Source organism: Procambarus clarkii, chromosome 32 (genome assembly GCF_040958095.1).
Source record: "Procambarus clarkii isolate CNS0578487 chromosome 32, FALCON_Pclarkii_2.0, whole genome shotgun sequence".
Lineage (NCBI taxonomy): Eukaryota > Metazoa > Arthropoda > Malacostraca > Decapoda > Cambaridae > Procambarus > Procambarus clarkii.
In genome coordinates this window covers 41,386,724-41,407,887 of record NC_091181.1, presented here as the reverse complement: position 1 = coordinate 41,407,887, position 21,164 = coordinate 41,386,724, and positions in this window count along the sequence as shown.

The window sequence follows — 21,164 nt, the reverse complement described above, 5'->3', positions numbered from 1 at the left end:
ACTCGCTCGGTGACATTCCCTCCTGACACCCATCAAACGTTTGTGTGCAAAAGAAGCAAATAATAGCCTGCATCCGTGTCAATACATGACTGCTTGAAGAGTCGTTAGGTGAGAGCTTCTTCTTTGACAACATTCACAGGATAAATGGCTGGATCCCAAACCTTCCCTAGTGCAGCTGGAAGTGTTTTTGAGGCCGGAGCCTAACGATGGTTCATACTATGAATGCCTTTCACTTTTGGTGATCGCTTTTTCACTCTAATTGGAAATCCTGATTTTGTTCCCAACACAGCTGGTGCTCCGTCTGTACAGCTTCAGCTGGTGCTCCGTCTGTACAGCTTCAGCTTGTGCTCCGTCTGTACAGCTTCAGCTGGTGCTCCGTCTGTACAGCTTCAGCTGGTGCTCCGTCTGTACAGCTTCAGCTGGTGCTCCGTCTGTACAGCTTCAGCTGGTGCTCCGTCTGTACAGCTTCAGCTGGTGCTCCGTCTGTACAGCTTCAGCTGGTGCTCCGTCTGTACAGCTTCAGCTGGTGCTCCGTCTGTACAGCTTCAGCTGGTGCTCCGTCTGTACAGCTTCAGCTGGTGCTCCGTCTGTACAGCTTCAGCTGGTGCTCCGTCTGTACAGCTTCAGCTGGTGCTCCGTATGTACAGCTTCAGCTGGTGCTCCGTCTGTACAGCTTCAGCTGGTGCTCCGTCTGTACAGCTTCAGCTGGTGCTCCGTATGTACAGCTTCAGCTGGTGCTCCGTATGTACAGCTTCAGCTGGGGCTCCGTCTGTACAGCTTCAGCTGGTGCTCCGTATGTACAGCTTCAGCTGGTGCTCCGTCTGTACAGCTTCAGCTGGTGCTCCGTATATACAGCTTCAGCTGGTGCTCCGTCTGTACAGCTTCAGCTGGTGCTCCGTATGTACAGCTTCAGCTGGTGCTCCGTATGTACAGCTTCAGCTGGTGCTCCGTCTGTACAGCTTCAGCTGGTGCTCCGTATGTACAGCTTCAGCTGGTGCTCCGTATGTACAGCTTCAGCTGGTGCTCCGTATGTATAGCTTCAGCTGGTGCTCCATCTGTACAGCTTCAGCTGGTGCTCCGTCTGTACAGCTTCAGCTGGTGCTCCGTCTGTATAGCTTCAGCTGGTGCTCCATCTGTACAGCTTCAGCTGGTGCTCCGTCTGTACAGCTTCAGCTGATGCTCCGTCTATACAGCTTCAGCTGGTGCTCCGTCTGTACAGCTTCAGCTTGTGCTCCGTCTGTACAGCTTCAGCTTGTGCTCCGTCTGTACAGCTTCAGCTGGTGCTCCGTCTGTACAGCTTCAGCTGGTGCTCCGTCTGTACAGCTTCAGCTGGTGCTCCGTCTGTACAGCTTCAGCTGGTGCTCCGTCTGTACAGCTTCAGCTGGTGCTCCGTCTGTACAGCTTCAGCTGGTGCTCCGTATGTACAGCTTCAGCTGGTGCTCCGTCTGTACAGCTTCAGCTGGTGCTCCGTCTGTACAGCTTCAGCTGGTGCTCCGTATGTACAGCTTCAGCTGGTGCTCCGTATGTACAGCTTCAGCTGGGGCTCCGTCTGTACAGCTTCAGCTGGTGCTCCGTATGTACAGCTTCAGCTGGTGCTCCGTCTGTACAGCTTCAGCTGGTGCTCCGTATATACAGCTTCAGCTGGTGCTCCGTCTGTACAGCTTCAGCTGGTGCTCCGTATGTACAGCTTCAGCTGGTGCTCCGTATGTACAGCTTCAGCTGGTGCTCCGTCTGTACAGCTTCAGCTGGTGCTCCGTATGTACAGCTTCAGCTGGTGCTCCGTATGTACAGCTTCAGCTGGTGCTCCGTATGTATAGCTTCAGCTGGTGCTCCATCTGTACAGCTTCAGCTGGTGCTCCGTCTGTACAGCTTCAGCTGGTGCTCCGTCTGTATAGCTTCAGCTGGTGCTCCATCTGTACAGCTTCAGCTGGTGCTCCGTCTGTACAGCTTCAGCTGATGCTCCGTCTATACAGCTTCAGCTGGTGCTCCGTCTGTACAGCTTCAGCTTGTGCTCCGTCTGTACAGCTTCAGCTTGTGCTCCGTCTGTACAGCTTCAGCTGGTGCTCCGTCTGTACAGCTTCAGCTGGTGCTCCGTCTGTACAGCTTCAGCTTGTGCTCCGTCTGTACAGCTTCAGCTGGTGCTCCGTCTGTACAGCTTCAGCTGGTGCTCCGTCTGTACAGCTTCAGCTGGTGCTCCGTCTGTACAGCTTCAGCTGGTGCTCCGTCTATACAGCTTCAGCTGGTACTCCGTCTGTAAAGCTTCAGCTGGTGATCCGTCTATACAGCTTCAGCTGGTGCTCCGTCTGTACAGCTTCAGCTGGTGCTCCGTATGAAGACATTATCCGCCCCCAAAAAAATCTGGTTCAAATAACGATGAAACCTTTTCCAAAATATTTCAGACCATGGTAGTTGTTTCAGGAGAACTAAAATTTAATTCCTCATTACATGAAAGCGAGCGAACAAATCTTACAACACCAGCAACTGTAATCACTCTGCCCAATCTGTTGACTGAACAGGTTCAATAGACTATGAGGCAAATGCTGCAGGCGTAGTTCCCTACACGACCTGAGTCTTGGTGACAATGGCAATGTCACCGAGTCTCCGTACTGATTGACTGTGAAACTGCAGCAATTTTTTTTATTCTAATCCCTACACACTTTCCACCACTTTGACAGCACAAGGTGAGGCCAAAGATCCCCAAATGTTTGTTTCTTTTCAGTATTGCTATCGCTAATGCTTCGACTTGAGGAACCGTGGGGTCTTGGTATGTCTCTGTTGAACCCAGCTTCACCTTTTTAAGGGCGTTACCATGATGTTCAAGAAAGCTTTTGTCCCTTGTCCTTATGATGAGAATGAACATTCTGTAAATGTTGCATCAACTACGTTGGTTCATGTGACAAAACTGTGCTACAAATCACACATTTCGGCTCTTCTTCTCCAATGATGATGATGGATATAAATTCATATTCACATCTATCATATTCTTTTTTGACACTCGACGGGTTTCGAAGTATATGAATAAAAATACGAAAAATTCAAATATAACTATACATGGTATTTTCACAAACAAAAAAAAGTGACTATTTATCTTCAATTTAAATTTACTGCGACAAACAAGAGTGCGACACACCACAGGATCAGTACCCCTCAGTACTGGTACTTGTCCTGTAACTTATGACAATCTGCAGAATTCTTGTTTGTAGAAAGATCAATATTCTAACAATTTGAGAATGAGATCCTAATTCCTCCCCCTCCTCCTTCACCACCCCCGGGGGGAGGGGGGGGGATTCCTTCCCAAGTTAAGAATCTGTGATCTACAGCTTTTCATAATCAAAATCTTCCGTGCTCCCGTGAGAAACCTCGTCTCACGTTCCTTAGCGTTCCCTTAAGCATGATGGTGGGTAATGTTTAAGGCGGAGCGAGCAGGGGGCGGGACAAACTTTGACGCAAACTTCATTAACATATATTGCCTTCTGGCAGAGAATATTTTGTGAGTGCCTGCATGTGCTTTTGTTCCTAATTATGTGTATGTTTGTGTGAGTGTGTGTGTATGTGTGAGTCTGCGAGTGTAGGTTTGTGTGTGTGAGTGTGAGTGGGTGTACTCATCTACTTGTGCTAGCGGGCATTGAGCTCTGGTTCCTGGTCCCGCCTCTTAATTGTCAATCAACTGGTGTACAGGTTCGTGAGCCTACTGGGCTCTATGATATCTACACTTGAAACTGTGTATAAAGTCAGCCTCCACCACATCACTTCCTAAAGCATTCCATTTGTCAACTACTCTAACACTAAAAAAAAATTTCTTTCTAATATCTCTATGGTTCATTTGAACACTCAATTTCCACCTGTATCCCCTAGTGCGATTTCCACCTGTATCCCCTAGTGCGTGTGAACTTTGCGTTAAATAATATGTTATTATGAACCCTATCAATTCCTTTGAAAATCTTGTATGTTGTAATCATGTACTTCCTAACTCTTCTGTCTTCGAGCGACGTGAAATTCAATTCCCGTAGTCTCACTTCGTAGCTCATGCCCCTCAGTTCTGGTATTAGTCTGGTGCCAAACCTTTGAACCTTCTCCAGTTTAGTTTTGTGCTTGACGAGATATGGATTCCATGCTGGAGCTGCATACTTCAAGATTGGTCTGACATATGTGGTATACAAAGTTCTGAATGATTCCTTTCACAAGTTTCTAAAGGCCGTTATTATGTTGGCCCACCTGACATATGCCGCTTATGTTATCCTCTTGATATGCGCTTCCATAGTTCAGGTAGGTCTCCTGTTTCCAGTGACCTACTATACACTATGGAGAGTGGCAAGCAAAGCGCTCCTGCACTATCTTTCAAAACCCATTGTGAGATTCCATCAGGGTCAACAGCCTTTCTCACGTCCAGATCCAACAGGTGCCTCTTGACCTCATCTCTTGTAATTTTTAACCCTTCCAAGGCCGCCTGGTTTACTGCTACCTATCTTAGCGCGGTGATCTCTCCTTGTTCTATTGTGAAGACCTGGAACCTCTTGTTGAGTTCCTCACACACCTCTTTGTCGTTCTCTGTGTACCTGTCCTCACCCGTTCTAAGTTTCATCACCTGTTCCTTCACTGTTGTTTTCCTCCTGATGTGACTGTGTAGTAGCTTTGGTTCGGTCATGGCTTTATTAGCTATATCATTTTCATACTTTTTCTCAGCTTCTCTTCTCACACTAACATACTCGTTCCTGGTTCTCTGGTATTTCTCTCTACTGTCTGGTGTTCTGTTATTTCGGAAGTTCCTCCTCGCCTTTTTGTTCAGCTCCTTTGCTTTTATACATTCCCTATTAAACCACGGATTCTTCTTTTGCTTCTCGGGTTTTCCTGTCTGGCTGGGATAAACCTGTTTACAACCTCCTGACACTTTTGGGTGACATGTCCATCATGTCTTGTACGGGCTTAGTTGTGAGTTCTGTGTCCCAAGGTATATCCCCCTAGGAATTTTCTCATCTCCTCATAATTTCCCTTTCGTCTATTATATAAAATATTATTATATTATTATTTTTTATAAAATAAAAAAAGCATTTTATACGTCTCTATCATGTCTCCCCTCTTTCTCCTCTTTTGTAGCGTAGTGTAGTCAGGTTTACCTCATTGAGTCTCTTTATACCTCATCCCTTGCAATTTAGGGACGAGTGTCGTTCCAAACTTCTGGACTATTCCATGTTCTTTTAAAGGATTTTTAAGGTAGAGGCTTCACGACGGGGCGTCATACCCTAAGACTGGTCTCACGTAGGCGGTGTACAGCGATCTAAATGCCTTCTTATTTAGTTTCATCAATGATGTTCAAACTTTTGCTAGAGTAGAGTATGCGGCTGACGTTATTATATTTATATGAGCCTCTGGAGTTAGGTTTGGAATTATATCCACTCCCAGGACCTTTTCTGTAGTCGGTACTGGGAGGTAGTTCCCACCCCACTTCACTGTGTAAGTCCCCCTTCTTTGTCGTGAGTGTGTGTCAAAAACTACAAAATAAATTATTAAAACCTTCCCAAAGAACAAGAGGGGACGCCTGCAGCATTTCTCAGCATACATGTCTCGCCTCCTGTCACACTGATATATTGTTTCTCGGTGGACCTGTTTTACACTGTTATTTGTCTTGTTGATGTAGTAGCTGTGGTGAACCTTGTTTGGTATTAATTTATATACATATACATATATATATATATATATATATATATATATATATATATATATATATATATATATATATATATATATATATATATATATATGAATAACTCCAAAAGAACATGAATAACGTGTAACAAGTTGTGCAGGAGACATGACATGTAAAAACATTCTGAGAATATGGATAGAACATATAAAGTGTGGAAAGAACATGCTGTGAACATTTGCATAACACAGAGAGAACATACAATTCTGTAATGAACAATGGAGACTATTTAAGATTATATGATGGATCAGTAAAGAACATGTAACTTGACTGTAATATTTCTTCCCCTACCCCCCCCCCCTGGGCCTCTAAGTAAGAATGCAAAGAGAGTTTATTGAATAATTTATTATTATTATTACTTGCGGTAAATAACTCGGAATATAAGTAAAAGAGGAAGGAAGAGAGGGTTGTGTGAGGGAGGGGATCTGGGGAGGGAGGAGTGAGGGAGAAGATAAGCATACGGACGGAGCGAAGGTGTGATGATTAAGGAGGAGGCAGGTGTGGCGAGGGTTAGGGAAGGAATTGAGGGAGAGAGAAAGAGATAAGGCCTGTTATGAGCGGATAACTCTATCTGGAGAGTATTTACATGTATATGCATGTAAGTACGCATGCTCACACGTGTATTGAAGGAGAGGTTATGACTCAAGTGATAAGTATGTACAATGATATGTACTTTAATCTGGGAAATATGTTTACTTTGATAAAGACGACGGTTGGGAGTTAACCTGTTATTCTGAAATAACTAAGTTTGATGAACAATGAACTAGGACAGAAGACGGGAGCCAGAGCTTGGTAACTATCTTATTTGTTTTAATGGGTCTGAAATAACTATATTTTAAATCGTAAGGAAATTTAACTACTAATAGCGAAAAATACAAGAGTGCACTAAGGCGGGGAACAGGAGCTGCAACTTGAGAACTAAATACGTTTGAAATATATCTGTTTTAAATCTGGGGGAAATGAGGGTATTAATAGCAAAGCTATAGGAGTGAACTAAGGCTGGGGACAGGAGCTAAAACTCGGTAACTCTATTTTCTTTTTTTTACTTCGACTGAAATATGTCTGTTTTAAATCTCAGGGAATTTGAGCAGTTAATAACGTACTTTTAAAATAAACTAAGGCGGGGGACGGAAGCTCAAGCATGTCACTTACGTTATCTTGTTTTACGACTTTTAAAATACGTCTGTTTTAAATCCCGGGGAAGTTGAACTGTTATTAACGAAGATGTATAAGAGCAACCACCGCAACTAAGGCGGTGGACGAGAGCCGGAACTGGGTAACTAACATTGTCTTATTTACTACGTCTAAAATACAGTGGTTTTAAATCTCAGGGAAATTTAACTGATATTACTGAAGTTATACGAGAGAACTAAAGCGAGGGACAAGAGCTGGAGCTCTATAACTAACTTTATATCGTTTACTATATCCGAAATACGTATATTTTAAAATCCGAAAAAATTGGGCTGATAGTAGCAAAGTTATGAGAGTGAAATGGAACGAAGGACTGGAGCCAGAGCTCAGTAACTACTTTGATCTTATTTACTACTTCCGAAATAGCTGTTTCAAATATGGAGGAATTAGCGAAAATACAGAAGCAAACTATTGTGGAGGCCAAGAGCTGGAGCTTGGTAACTAACTTTATCTCGTTTACCACATCAGAAATATGATCGTTTTAAATTCCGCGAAAATGGGACTGATAGTAGTGAAGTTACGAGAAAGAAGTAAGGCGGAGGACAGAAACTAGAACTTGGTAACTCTATTTTCTTTTCTTACTACGTCTGAATTATGACTGTTCTAAATCCCTGGGAAATTGGACTGTTAGTAGCAAAGTTTTAAGAGTCAACTTAGGCGGTTGACAAAAGCAGAAGCTCGGTAACTCAATTTTCTCTTTTTACAACTTCTGAAATATGACTTTTATATTTCAGGGAAATTGAACTGTTAATAACGAAACTACACTTATAAACGTATAAAACAGGGAATTTTAAGTATTGTTACGAACTCGACTCCATCGTCGGAGCATGGAGGAGCGACGTCAACGCCATCTGTGAGTCTGCTCCCTAAACCCCCACAAAATGGACGACGCCATCTGATGGTGGCAGTATGATACCTGCAAGAGACTCTAGATTCCTACCTTGGCCAGCCCGAAGAGTCGCTGTAGCTGACCTCTAGTGAGGTGGCGCCTCGAAATAAGCACCATCTGTTATGATATCAGTTGTATGTCAATGTCAGAGTCCGTAAGTGGTATTTTCTAGTGTCCCAAGTAGTGGCCAGTTTACTGATGACGTGTCTGTACCCACAGAGGCGACGTAGGGCTGGAGTGGTACGATGAAAATGAGTCTACCCAGGGCAGCCTATTATCTCTCTATTCCATCCTGCTTTAGGTGAGCAGTGAGCCGCCGCCGAAGAGGAGCTGTGTAGTATCTGCTGTCTGCCTGTGAAGTGGCAGTGACAGAATTCGGCGTATCCCGCGACTGGTTAGAGGAAGAGACGACCGACAGTAAGGTGCTACGGAGGAGTGTAACTAGCTAGTTTCAAGAAGCTCCTGCCAGGGGTTCGCTACCCTTGTATTTGTTCGTGAAGAGGCCCAGCAGCGTGAGGCTGATGTTCTCTGCCAGCACCAGGCTGGAGAGTGATTGTGGGCGTTCACAAGGAGCACCTAGTGATACTGTAGATAGGCTGACCCATGGCTAGGGTAGACTCATTGGTGTTTCCTATTACTGGTTGAGGACGGTGCTGTGTGTTGAGGAAACACGGAATTTTTTTTTATTTTTACATGCAAAACATGCAAATTAAATACAATAAAAACAAATACAAAATACATAACAAAGGAAAACAATAGGCCACCGGCCAGAAGGGCCGACAGCATAGCACAACAAAGCACACACACGAGGAAAGCATAGAAAATGACAGCATATATCAAAGCACAAAACATAATACAATGACAAACAAGCAAACACAGTAACATCACAAAACAAAACCTCCAGAAAAACAAACCATACATCAAGAGGCATAACAGGAAACATAACAGGACAAACACAATACAGTCCAAACAAAACATAAAGGACAAACACGTACAACAGGTAAAGCAATACAAAAACACCAGGTCAAACGCACAGCACAAACAATATAGGAACAAAAAGCACACACACCAAACCACCCGCCCCGTAAACAAAGGGCCAGGCCAAAATAAACAATAAAAAATTAACAATAAAAAACAAGCAAAACACGCACACCTGAGAACAAAACAGGCACAAACACAACAACACACATGCACTGGCCTGAAGGACCGAGAATAAAACAACAAAGTATATCATGAAACAAAACCAGACACTTCAACACAAAACAAAACAATACAACTTTATAGAAAAGTTTTCAAAGACACTAAACACCGGCCTGAAGGGCCTACAACATAAACAACCATGAACAGAAACATAATGAAAAAAAAAAGAAACAATACCGGAAATATAAGAAATACAACAAAGCACCGGCCTGAAGGGCGCACAATAGATACAACACATTACAAAACAAACCACAGGTCCAAGCACACACCAAGCACACAGACTACTCAAATGTCTCATACTTATCCGGCCACTCCGCCGCCGGGAAACGAATACAATACGCCTCCCAAAGTAACATGATGTCCTCCGAAATCGGTTCAGTACGAACCGTACGAGGATCAGGCATGGACTCCAGCACACCCACAATAAAACACTGAGCCTGGCGAATCCAGATGGTAGAGGGGCACCACGGAACCAGACGCACGCGGTCATCAATGTCAAACCGCAAAGGATGTTGATCATCATGCGCCACTCCGGAGGCCAGGATGATAGGGAGAGGCTCCTTCCCACGAGGCCGGGCAATGGGCATCGCACTGGGAGCCTCCTCGGCTGTCTCACAGGGCCCCGCGTCAACCACCGAACGTTGTACCTGCTGGGACCCCCCACGCTTGGCATCCTTCTTCAGCACCAGCTTGAGGCCTTGGCTCGCACCAGAACCCACACCACCCACGTCTGTAGGAGCAACCACCTCCCACTGCACAGAACCTTCTGCAGGAGAAAGAATAGGAGGTAAAGCAGATGCACATCCATCGTCAACAGCAGACACATGTACATCAGCCACCACCAGCGACGTAGAGCGCGAAGCACCCGGAATCGCCACATCATCTCCCGAAGTGCCACCTGCGTCGTAATCCTCCGCATCAGCCCAAGCACTAGAAGAACGCTTGGAATGCTTGGGCACTGGCCCCACATCCTCGCAGCCGGAGGCGGACCCAGAACCACGGGCCTCACGAACCAGGCGAACCAACGCCGGACGCAGTAAGGCAGCAGCCTCAACCACATGGGGAACCGGGTTGCACACAACAGGACGCTCCACAGCCCCACTAACACCCAGCACAGCCGTAACACCTGGCGAGGGTGCAGGACCAGGCACAGCAGCAGGAGTCGAGGAAGACGCAGACGACCCACAGAGACCATCCGGAAAACCCTCGGGAGCAACTGGCACAGCGAAGTGACCAGCGACAGGAGCCACCGGAACACTCGGAGGAGGGACAACAACCACCGGGGGCACATCGGGTGACGCAGGGAAGGCCGCATCAGCAGCGAATGGGACCTGCCCCTCATCATCTCCGGAATCCACGCCCTGAGGGAGCGGCGGGAAATCCTCTTCCCGAAACAAGTTAACAGGTGCAGCAGGGGCCTCAGAGCACCCGGCAGCCTGATGCCCTAACTGGCCACACCGGAAACAAGTATTATGCCCGGGGCTGCCGGGCATAATACACCCGAACGTAGTAACCTAGCAGCCGGACAGAAGATGGGATATCCGACCGCAGGCACATACCTAAGGTACGGACGTTCGTCTGCTTCCCTGCATACTTCCCCGAGGAAAGCTTGTTCACCCGCACACTGATGACAGCACCATACCTCCTGAAGAAGCGCCGGAGAAGGTCTTCAGGGAACTCCAGGGGCGCACCATGCACACTGACATATGTCAGGGCACCACTTCGGTCCGAGATCGTAACGGAGCCGGCGCCATCCGGCAACTGCAACGAACGCCCTTCGTTCCGCCGGAGGAAGCCCCGATACTCCTCCTCCCGCACGAACTTGACAATCACCCGGTGGGCCGTTACAAGCTCAACTCCATATACAGCCTCCACCGGGACACGAATCATGTCGCACATTACCAACTCAATGGCCGGATAACCAGCCTTGCACGAGAATTCTAGTCCTACGGAATTCACCCGCAAAACAGGAGGAATTGCAAGGCCCCCCATATCAAAACGGCCACGTCAGCACGCAGCCAGGCAGGCAACAACACTGCCCACGTCAGCACAGGCGGGCAGAGACACACCCGCCCCCAACCGGCCGAAACTGGCAAACAGCACCAACTCAGGAAACACGGAAGTTGACAAGGCTGCATTGCATGAGCATCGAGGAGCACTTAGTGTCCTATGAGAGCGACACATGTGTATATATCAGTGTAGTAATACTTCGTTTATGATTCTATTTAAGGTGATGGGAAAGTGGTAATGTAAATATATTGATAAAGGATGAAGTGTCGTATTCCTTTCAACTCCCCCCTTATTTTTTTTACTTGCATTACCAAGCTCACTCCTTGAAAGCCACTACCGACTTGGGGTCGGATACTAGTACTTTGGTTCCTCCAGCAAAGAACCCGGTTGCGACCCATAGTGGCCGTAACAAGTATAAACGTAAAATCCAAGAGATAACAACTGTCACTGGTAATTACTTAACAAACTCCTAATGAACATATTCTCTGAAAATGGACTTCGTCTCACATTAACTTTACTCGTAAATGGGAACAGCATAACGTGTATATTTCTCACTAATAATTCCTTAAGACAGGCGAGGCAACATTTCATTGCGACCGGCCGTTGGGACATTGATTCACGGAATTAAAAGTTTGAAAGGATAAATTACTTAACAAACTCCTAATGAAAATATTCTCTGAAAAATAGGCTTAATAAAATTTTACCAATAATAGGACTACCAAAAAGTCCAACTTGATACCACAAGAAACGAGGCTCAATTATCTTGTGGATTGAATAATAATTCAATTATCGGCTTCTATAAAGAAGCCGGAAAGGAATTATCAAATCAACACTGAAAGGTTATCTAACTCTGTCAATGGCAGGGCTGGTGGAACATACACAATAATTAGAAATAATGCCTTTCAAAACGGAAATAAAGGAAAAGCACGTATTGAGAACTATGCCTCTTCAACACAAGCGGTGTTAACTGCCAATGTTATGGCGTTAAGATACCTAGAACTAAACACTAACGATGCAGTGATCTGCACTGATTCAAAAGCAGTGCTACAAATCCTTAGTAAAAATCAGGCAGAAAATCATATGATAATCGCTGAAATCAAAAGAGCTGTGAGAGTACTAAGCAATCAGGGAATACTCGTCAAATTTCTGTGGATCCCCTACTATGTTGGAATCTGTGGAAATGAACGAGCAGATGTGCTGGCTGTTGAAGCAGACAATATTGAATACTTCATACCCAAGATTCTTTGACAAATTAGAGGTATCATTAGAAAAAATCGCCGCGACAAGATAACTGAGGAAAGGAGGATAGAAAAAACAAATCAGTGAATCTGTGTGCTGGAACACCATGCTTGCAGCTGGCAATCCCATTCATTATAGGCGAAGAGGAGGTGACTGCGATATCGGTGATAGCGAGAATCCTTCTTGGATTCAAATATCCATGGAGAGTTGGAATGGAAACAACAGTTGAGCAGCGGAGTTGCAAAATCTGTAGTTAGAGTGACGGACACCGCCTTGACCACTATCTACGAGACTGTGAACATCTGAGAGAAATTAAAAATATATGTAGAATAATAAACCCCAAATTGTTTGAGTTAGGAAAATATTATTTGTCATATATATAGATACTGTTATTAAAACATTCCCTCATTTTGCTCTCGCAAGATAACGTAAGATTTTAAGGGTTCACGAATGTTAATCTTCTTGTTTGAGATGCTGTTCACTTGAGACAGTTAAGCAGGTCCCAGCTGTGTCTGGGTATAAGTGACAGGATGAACAACCCAATGGATTTTCTTCTTATTTGGGAGTGCTGTACATTCTGCTTTGGCGGTGTGTCCACTCACAGGATGAGTCGCGCTGCCCAATAATCTGGCCCCTCGGGGGAAAATTAAAGAACTTTGCCAAAATTTTACCCAGAAACAGGTGATAGCTTAGCTGTAATTTTCAAGGTCAGACCTTTGGGGACATTTTCAGTGTGACGTCTTAGCTTAAACTTTTTATGTTAGATCTTTGGACCCTTTTCTGAGTGACGGCATAGCGAGATTTTTTCTAAGATAAGTCCTCTACCCATCTTAAGGCGACCGTTTAGTGACGACTTTTCCAAAATCAAAAAGTCATCTCTAAACGGTCTATCCCTCTACTGTGAGGGATAGGTGGTGAGCATGGTTGGTGATGAGCATGGTAAGTGGTGAACATGGTAGGTGATGAGCATGGTTGCTGGTGAACATGGTAGGTGGTGAACATGGTAGGTGGTGAACATGGTAGGTGGTGAACATGGTAGGTGGTGAACATGGTAGGTGGTGAACATGGTAGGTGGTGAACATGGTAGATGGTGAACATGGTTGGTGATGAGCATGGTAGGTGATGAGCATGGTTGGTGGTGAACATGGTAGGTGATGAGCATGGTTGGTGGTGAACATGGTAGATGATGAGCATGGTTGGTGATGAGCATGGTAGGTGATGAGCATGGTTGGTGGTGAACATGGTAGGTGATGAGCATGGTTGGTGATGAGCATGGTAGGTGATGAGCATGGTAGGTGGTGAGCATGGTTGGTGGTGAACATGGTAGGTGGTGAACATGGTAGGTGGTGAGCATGGTTGGTGATGAGCATGGTTGGTGGTGAACATGGTAGGTGGTGAGCATGGTTGGTGGTGAACATGGTAGGTGATGAGCATGGTTGGTGGTGAACATGGTAGGTGGTGAGCATGGTTGGTGATGAGCATGGTAGGTGATGAGCATGGTTGGTGATGAGCATGGTAGGTGATGAGCACGGTTGGTGGTGAGCATGGTTGGTGGTGAACATGGTAGGTGATGAGCATGGTTGGTGATGAGCATGGTAGGTGATGAGCATGGTTGGTGGTGAACATGGTAGGTGATGAGCATGGTTGGTGGTAAACATGGTAGGTAGTTAGCATGGTTGGTGATGAGCATGGTTGGTGATGAGCATGGTAGGTGGTGAGCATTGTTGGTGGTGAACATGGTAGGTGATGAGCATGGTTGGTGATGAGCATGGTAGGTGATGAGCATGGCTGGTGATGAGCATGGTTGGTGGTAAACATGGTAGGTGGTGAGCATGGTTGGTGATGAGCATGGTAGGTGATGAGCATGGTTGGTGGTGAACATGGTAGGTGATGAGCATGGTTGGTGGTGAACATGGTAGGTGATGAGCATGGTAGGTGGTGAACATGGTAGGTGGTGAACATGGTAGGTGGTGAGCATGGTAGGTGGTGAACATGGTAGGTGGTGAACATGGTAGGTGGTGAACATGGTTGGTGATGAGCATGGTAGGTGATGAGCATGATAGGTGGTGAACATGGTTGGTGGTGAACATGGTAGGTGATGAGCATGGTTGGTGGTGAACATGGTAGGTGATGAGCATGGTTGGTGATGAGCATGGTAGGTGATGAGCATGGTTGGTGATGAGCATGGTAGGTGATGAGCATGGTTGGTGGTGAACATGGTAGGTGGTGAACATGGTTGGTGATGAGCATGGTTGGTGGTGAACATGGTAGGTGATGAGCATGGTAGGTGATGAGCATGGTAGGTGGTGAACATGGTTGGTGGTGAACATGGTAGGTGGTGAACATGGTAGGTGGTGAACATGGTAGGTGATGAGCATGGTAGGTGATGAGCATGGTAGGGGGTGAACATGGTTGGTGGTGAACATGGTAGGTGGTGAACATGGTAGGTGGTGAGCATTACATGATGAGCATAAGAGTTAGTGAGAACATTAGAGTGTGAATATGGGAGGTAGTATAGTCCAGATACGTGTTGAACATGAGAGGTGATAAGCATAAACAATGTGCTGGAGCTAGACATGACAAATGGGAGAAAGTGAGTGCGAGAACAGAGAGACGAGGAGCGTGACGCGAGGAGAAGAGGCAAGTGATCATGGCAGTTGGTGAGTGTGGGGATGCCATAGGTCACACTCCAGCAGCAATATCTGGGAACATAGCACCTTCATTACTCCCGGGCCGGCAGCCCGCACACCCACCAGAGTTATCTCAATGGTTTCTGGAAATTGGGCTGAAGGTTGTCAGGCTGTTATTAGGAACCTTCTATCATCAACGAGTGCCAGCGGCCTCACTCTCCTCCGGTGGCACCCATTACATGCCTCATTTCAGGCTCTAAGGGTCACTTTTCCCGTACATGTCAATCTGCAATGAGCTTTATCGTGCATTAGTTCCAACATTGCTTTCAGTTCCGAGGGTAAAGAGGGGATATGGATGACGATATATAGGAGTTGGTGACGGTCCGAACACAAGACGTCGGGTCTCAGGTCACAACACTAGGCGTCGGGTCTGTGGTCACAACACTAGGCGTCGGGTCTCAGGTCACAACACTAGACGTCGGGTCTCAGGTCACAACACTAGACGTCGGGTCTCAGGTCACAACACAAGACGTCGGGTCTCAGGTCACAACACTAGACGTCGGGTCTGAGGTCACAACACTAGACGCCGGGTCTCAGGTCACAACACTAGACGTCGGGTCTCAGGTCACAACACTAGACGTCGGGTCTCAGGTCACAACACTAGACGTCGGGTCTCAGGTCACAACACTAGACGTCAGGTCTCAGGTCACAACACTAGACGTCGGGTCTCAGGTCACAACACAAGACGTCGGGTCTCAGGTCACAACACTAGACGTCGGGTCTCAGGTCACAACACTAGACGTCAGGTCTCAGGTCACAACACTAGACGTCGGGTCTCAGGTCACAACATTAGACGTCGGGTCTCAGGTCACAACACTAGACGTCGGGTCTCAGGTCACAACACTAGACGTCGGGTCTCAGGTCACAACACAAGACGTCGGGTCTCAGGTCACAACACAAGACGACGGGTCTCAGGTCACGGTACCACCCTAATGACCTGCTATGCATCACCTGCCAGAAACTTCCCCAACAGAAAGTTTTTACATATTTGAAGACCATCATAGTTACACCGGGAGCGAAGGTCATATTTTATCTCTCGTGCTTCGGGCAATTTTCATATTTGCATTTATTTTACATAAATTTCGGATTTATCCTCTATATACACAGAGCGACAGCTCCAAAAAAGCAGTTCAATTCAAAATTTTAAATCTCTTTTTATAAACTTTTATTCCGAAGTGTAATCCCAATTTCCTTTGTTGAACCTATTGCACATCCTAATATAATCTCTTTATCCACCCTTCACATAATCCCACCTCCCTCTCTTGTATTATCCCAACTTCTCTGCCTTTTTATGCACTATTGGTGCATAAAAGCTTCATTGAAAACCTCTTTAAGCCCCGTGTCTCTACCATGGTCTTCAGAACAGTGGCTTCACACAATCATTTCCCCTATCTCTGTCCTGGTACTCCAGTTAACTCTACTTTATTATTTCTTATCACATGTCTGAGGTTCAAGAGAGGGGGAACAACCTCTCAACAACTATGTGTTTTTGACCAGGAGCAAGCCTTTGCGGGGGAGAGTGCGAGCCTGTGAGCAGCTCAGCCACTGATCGACGAGGCGAAAAAGGTCGTCAGTTTTGTAATAAGCTCCCCGGGAAGTTGGGTAAGCAGGTGGAGGAGAGGGAAGGAAGCAAGGGTGGGAGGAGGAGAAGTAGGGATGAGGAAGAGTAGGGGTAGAAGGAAGATAGGAAGAGAAGGAACAGCAACAATAGGAATAGCAATAGTATCAGTAACAGGAAGAACATAGAAACGTGGACACGGAAGGGGTATTGTAGGAGAAGGAGAAGAAGGAAATCACTCTAATCTAGTGTCAGTAACGTGGTTCTCAATCCGTTCTTCCACCGCTGTATTTTCTTGATTCGTTTGTAGTATATATATTAGAAACAGATCTCAGTAAGAGGACTACTGCGCAACTATTCCCGTCACTGAAGTTGCCCAGCAGATGAAACGTCACCAGCTTCGTCTTGTGCTGGACAAGGTATAGGCTCCACGCTTGGGCCGCATAGCCACACACACACACACACACACACACACACACACACACACACACACACACACACACCCGTACGTACGTGTGTGTGTGTGTGGCTATGCGGCCCAATCGTGGAGCCTATACCTTGTCCGGCACACGACGATCCTAGGAAACACTTCATAAGTATACCACAAGGCTAGTCGCAGAACTAAGAGGCATGAGTTATGAGGAAAAGCTGCGTGAACTGCACCTTACTTTGCTGGAAGACAGAAGAGTTCGGGGAGACATGATCACCACATACAAAATTATTAGGGGAATTGACAGGGTAGACAAGGATGGATCATTTAACATGGGAGGTACACGCACAAGGGGACACAGGTGGAAGCTGAGTAGTCAAAAGCCACAAAAACATTAGAAAGAACTTTTTCAGTGTCAGAGTAGTTAGTGAATAGAATGTACTAGGAAGTGATGTGGTGGAGGCTGACTCCTTTCACAGTTTCAAATATAGATAGGATAGAGCTCGAGAAGCTCAAAATCTGTATAACCACTCAGGCTGGACGGTAGAGCGACGGTCTCGCTTCATGCAGGTTGGCATTCAATCTCCGACCGTCCAAGTGGTTGAGCACCATTCCTTCCCCCCCGTCCCATCCCAAATCCTTATCCTGACCCTTTCCAAGTGCTATATAGTCGTAATGGCTTGGAGTTTTCCCCTGATAACTCTCCTCCTCCCTGTTCACCAGTAGATTGATGGTTGAGAGGCGGGACCAAAGAGCCAAAGCTCAGCACCCGCAAACATAACTAGGTGAGTACAACAAGATGAGTACACACACCCACACATACTCTTCAGAAGGATGTAATACTCGGTAAGCTTGAGGATGTTATAAGATGGGGCACACCTCAAAAATTAGGTTAGCCTTATGCAGGCGATGAGTCACAATAACGTGGCTGAAGTATGTTGACCAGACCACACACTAGAAGTTGAAGGGACGACGACGTTTCGGTCCGTCCTGGACCATTCTCAAGTCGATTGTTAGCCTAGGTTAGCCTTGGTAGGGTGAGGCATCTGGCGAGAAGATGAAACGAAAAGGATGTCTTCCATCCTCAGTAGGTCCGAGACTTTCTTACCAAGGATATCCTCCATAGTATTAGGCATATATATATATATATACATATATATATATATATATATATATATATATATATATATATATATATATATATATATATATATATATATATATATATATATATATGTCGTACCTAGTAGCCAGAACGCACTTCTCAGCCTACTATGCATGGCCCGATTTGCCTAATATGCCAAGTTTTCATGAAATAATTGTTTTTCGACTACCTAACCTACCTAACCTAACCTAACCTAACTTTTTTGGCTACCTAACCGAACCTAACCTATAGAGATAGGTTAGGTTAGGTTAGGTAGGGTTGGTTAGGTTCGGTCATATATCTACGTTAATATTAATTCCAATAACAAAAAATTGACCTCATACATAAAGAAATGGGTAGCTTTATCATTTCATAAGAAAAAAATTAGAGAAAATATATTAATTCAGGAAAACTTGGCTTATTAGGCAAATCGGGCCTTGCATAGTAGGCTCAGAAGTGCGTTCTGGCTACTAGGTACGACATATATATATATATATATATATATATATATATATATATATATATATATATGTCGTACCTAGTAGCCAGAACGCACTTCTCAGCCTACTATGCAAGGCCCGATTTGCCTAATAAGCCAAGTTGTCTAGATGTAACAGTCATGGAAAAGAGCGGAGGTTTCCACACTGCAGTCTACACTAAGGAAACGAACATAGGAATGTGCCTAAATGCCAACAGCGACTGCCCAGACAGGTACAAGAGGAGTGTTGTTAACGCATATGTCGACCGTGCTCTCAGCCACAGCTCAGAATGGAAGCAAGTCGACGAAGAACTCTGTAGGGTAAGGCAGGTCCTAGTCAACAACGGCTTCTCCAATGGTTTCGTTGAAGACATCATAAGAAGGAAAGTGAAACGCCATGCAACCTCTGAAGAGACAACTAACACAACACCTATACCCCCTATCAGACTATTTTACAGGAACTTCTTTTCCACAGCTCATAAAACGGAGGAAAGGGTCCTGAAAGATATTGTTAATAGAAACGTTATCCCTACAGACAAAAATCAGAGGATACAACTAACGATTTACTATAAAACCAGAAAAACGGCCAGCCTACTCATGAGAAACTCTCCAGACACAAAACAGAACGCTTTAAAAGAGACTAACGTCGTCTATGCCTTCAAATGCCCTCTTGGGGACTGTAAGCTCCAAAAAACCAAGTATATAGGCAAGACAACAACATCTCTTTCTAGGCGTTTAACGATGCATAAACAACAGGGCTCCATTAAGGAACATATAATCTCTTCCCACAACCAAACCATCGCCAGAGAAATCCTAGTAAACAACACAGAAATCATCGATAGATACAGCGATAGCAGGCGGCTTGACGTTTGCGAGGCACTACACATCAAGAAGTCAACACCAGCAATCAACAGCCAATTAATGCACAACTATATTCTACACACCTCAAGACTTCGCTCCAATATAGAAGCATCAAGAAATATGGACCAATAGGCTTTCTACAATCACTTCTATTCAATACCCATTGTTTCGTGTTCTGTCTTGTGTTGATGAAATTAATACCCTATTAATGCCACCTCTTGTTCTGTCTTGTGTTGATGAAATTAATACCCTATTAATGCCACCTCACCCCTTCCACCTCTCTCAAATGTAGATATAAAATCGGAGATGCGTAAGTTCTATTCAGTTGTGTATTTGTAAACTAAAGTCTTTGAAAATGTAATAAGTTTTACGAAACGCGCTCGTGTCGCGTCAGACTAGAAATAAAAATGAATTTTGGAGAATTGATTTTTGATTTACCTCCAACAGTGAAAAGAAATGTACGAAAGATTGAGAAAATTCGCGTTAGAATTATTAATCATACTTTTTCGGTCATATTTAATAATATATATATATATATATATATATATATATATATATATATATATATATATATATATATATATATATATATATGCGAACAAGCCTGAATGGTCCCCAGGACATATGCAACTGAAAACTCACACCCCAGAAGTGACTCGAACCCATACTCCCAGAAGCAACGCATCTGGTATGTACAAGACGCCTTAATCCACTTGACCATCACGACCGGACATTCTGGGAGTATGGGTTCGAGTCACTTCTGGGGTGTGAGTTTTCAGTTGCATATGTCCTGGGGACCATTCAGGCTTGTTCGCATTTGTGTTCCTCACGTGTTGCCCCAAAGAATGAGGTGATTTGGTAAAATGCTATGCCCAAGATAACTATCCGAGTGCCGGCGGTGGGGTGGTTCAAATAGCCTCGGCTATCACCTCATTATGTCCGGTCGTGATGGTCAAGTGGATTAAGGCGTCTTGTACATACCAGATGCGTTGCTTCTGGGAGTATGGGTTCGAGTCACTTCTGGGGTGTGAGTTTTCAGTTGCATATGTCCTGGGGACCATTCAGGCTTGTTCGCATTTGTGTTCCTCACGAGTTGCCCCAAAGAATGAGGTGATTTGGTAAAATGCTATGCCCAAGATAACTATCCGAGTGCCGGCGGTGGGGTGGTTCAAATAGCCTCGGCTATCACCTCATTATGTCCGGTCGTGATGGTCAAGTGGATTAAGGCGTCTTGTACATACCAGATGCGTTGCTTCTGGGAGTATGGGTTCGAGTCACTTCTGGGGTGTGAGTTTTCAGTTATATATATATATATATATATATGTCGTACCTAGTAGCCAGAACGCACTTCTCAGCCTACTATGCAAGGCCCGATTTGCCTAATAAGCCAAGTTTTCATGAATTAATATATATTCTCAATTTTTTTTCTTATGAAATGATAAAGCTACCCATTTCATTACGTATGAGGTCAATTTTTTTTTATTGGAGTTAAAATTAACGTAGATATATGACCGAACCTAACCAACCCTACCTAACCTAACCTAACCTATCTCTATAGGTTAGGTTAGGTTAGGTAGCCGAAAAAGTTAGGTTAGGTCAGGTTAGGTAGGTTAGGTAGTCGAAAAACAATTAATTCATGAAAACTTGGCTTATTAGGCAAATCGGGCCTTGAATAGTAGGCTGAGAAGTGAGTTCTGGCTACTAGGTACGACATATATATATATATATATATATATATATATATATATATATATATATATATATATATATATA